This window comes from Balaenoptera musculus, chromosome 17, assembly GCF_009873245.2.
Source record: "Balaenoptera musculus isolate JJ_BM4_2016_0621 chromosome 17, mBalMus1.pri.v3, whole genome shotgun sequence".
Lineage (NCBI taxonomy): Eukaryota > Metazoa > Chordata > Mammalia > Artiodactyla > Balaenopteridae > Balaenoptera > Balaenoptera musculus.
In genome coordinates, this window is record NC_045801.1 from 11,644,703 (window position 1) to 11,647,446 (window position 2,744).

General features: G+C 41.1%; 1 pseudogene; it reads left to right on the top strand.

Moving 5' to 3' along the window:
- The first annotated feature begins 1,679 nt into the window (after positions 1-1,679).
- LOC118883797 lies at positions 1,680-2,329 on the top strand (annotated as a pseudogene).
- The last annotated feature ends 415 nt before the right edge of the window (positions 2,330-2,744 follow it).

Here is a 2,744-nt window from a genome sequence, read left to right on the forward strand (position 1 = left end):
AGGCAGAGAAAGACAAATGCCATATGTTATCACATGTATGTGGTATATACAAAATAAAACAAATGAATATAATGAAGCAGAAACAGGCTCACAGATACAGAGAAATAACTAGTGGTTACCAGTGGGAAGAGGGACAAGATAGGGGCATGGGTTTAAGAGATAAAAACTACTATGTATAAAATAAATATACAACAAGGATATATTGCACACCACAGGGAAATATGGCCATATTTGTCATAATTTTAAATGGAGTATAATCTATAAATATATTGAATCACTGTATTATATACCTGAAACTAATATTATAAATCAACAAAAAAAAAACCCAAAGAAGATCAACTGTATTTGTAATTAAGGAAATAGGAACTAAAGCAAATATAATTTGGGGTTACCTGATAGGTAAAACTTTGCAAGATTAATACTAATAGTGCTGGAAAATTGTTATAAATAGGCAGCACTCCTTAACAGTTGGTGACCGATACTGCTATATTTCAAGCCAAGATCCCCATCTTGGGTTTCCTCCCATTTAGCATCTGCCCGTTGAAGGTCCCACTCAAGAAAACTGCTGTTGGCCAAATACCTATGTCGAGCCAAGGATTTCATCCCATTAAATTTAATTATCATATCAATCCTATCAAGTGAACGATATATTCATCCATTACTTAAAAAAATGGAAAAAAAGCAGAATCTCAGCAAGGTTAAGTAACGTATCTAAGATCTCATACCCTGTAAGTAGGAGAAGCAGTGTTTGCCTGACACCACTGATTTGCTGAATATCCTAGGTAGATTCTCTCTACCTGTTCTGACATCTGTTCTACAATACTTTCCTATCCCTAGACAATATATTCTCCTTGAGCATAGAATAGTCTTACTCTGTCTCCCCTTTTATGTCAAGCATGATTATTTCCCATGAAGTATCTGTTGAATTAATATACATACTTATAGCAGCCTTTTCTGATTGGAACAGCCTTTTTTGATTCAAAATTCTGGGATGAGTAAAGCAACCAGTTTCAAACATTGACCTTTTTTAAGGCCTGTTCTGTGTACCTTTGTTAAACCAGTTTAAAAATGTATCATTAGAATTGATGTTAATCTCTCCTTACAGTCTGGCAGGATAGCACATCAAAATTACTTCAACCAAGATTGTCTTACCCTTAATAATCAGGGAGAAACATGATTTCAGATAAAAACCGAGAGAGCTTCTTAACCACAGATTATCATGAAAATAACAATTAGAAGAGAGATATTTCATCTAGAAAAAAAATGTGAATTCAGAAGCAAATCATGGAATTTAAGAAACAATGCCAAAACTGGCAGTGTGTCAATATGTGTAATTAAAAATCAACTGCATAGGCCACAGCCGTTGCTCCTGGGCCTCCGGCTTCCCCCTGCAGCACAAGCCTACTGGCTCTCCGCCACCTGCGGCTGCCTGGGCTCCAAAAGTTGGGCACCGAACCCCAGGGCGCACAGTCTTAGGAACTCCTGCACCTGCAGGCCCCACACCGGTGGTGCCCAGGCAGAGGCTGGCAGCAGGTGAACGGTGGGTGACTTTGCCATCAGTCTGCCTGGACCTGGGGAGGAAGAACGAGCAGTTCACTGCCCCCTCCCACCTTCCCCACCATTTAGGACACACTGCAGGGACTAGTTTGGGGGTTCCCAGTAACTTCCAGGAAGGAGGCATGCCCCTCTCTGACCGCAGCTCCATGACCACCTGTCTTTGCCAATGTGACCCTTCTCCTATAACCCTGCGGTGCCTGGAGCTCTCCAAGGATGGCATAAAAGGGACCTAAAGCCAGGGAGGGACCTGGGGTCAGCTGAGGAGTGGTCCCAGGAGGTGGTCCGTCTGGGAGAGGCCCTGTGAGAGTGCAAACAGAATAATACTGGAGCAGTATGACTGTTTATGAAGCCAAAGAGAAATTTAAAAAGTCACCAGAAGAAACTTGCTAGAGATAGTTCACATTCAGACTACCTATTAACAGTACCTGTTAAGACATCAACTGTACCAACTAATCTGCAAATATAGTACCAAGATGAGAAATTCAGATTTTAATTGAATCATATGAATCGAGTCCAAGTTTCAACAATTTAACAGCATGGTGTGTCTGATCTACTGCTTTATTCAGGTGTGCAAGGATAAGCTGATGGGCTGGAACCCCTCCTGAATGACACTGTTCATCTTCACCTGTCCAAACTGCTCTACACATCAACACTGGACTGTAGACTTACAAGATCCCATAAACCAGGTAGCTCAAACAGAAAATTATTTTCTCACAGTTCTGGAGGCTGGATAGTCCAACATCAAGGTCTGGCAGAATTTGGTTTCTGGTGAGAACTCACTTTCTTGTTTGTAGACGCCTACCTTTTCCCTGAGTCCTCATACAGAGAGAGAAAGCAAAAGAGACAACTGGAGGAGGAGCGCTCTCTCTCTCTCTCTCTCTTTTGCTTCTTCTTCTTATAAGGCCACAGTCCTATCAGATTAGGGCTCTACCCTTATGATCTCATTTAACCTTAATTACCTCCTAGAGACTGCATCCAGGTGCAGTCACATTGGGGGTTAGAGTTTTAACTTATGTTTTGGCTAGGACACAATTTAGTCCATAGCACTTACCATGAACATATATAGCTTTACCACCTGAGGGTTTCCTTCATCTACCATACCAAAAGGTTACTTGGGAAAATATAAATTTCAGGTGTAAGTGTCACTTTTTTCCTAAACATTGCTTCATGCCTCTGAATGCAGCTAT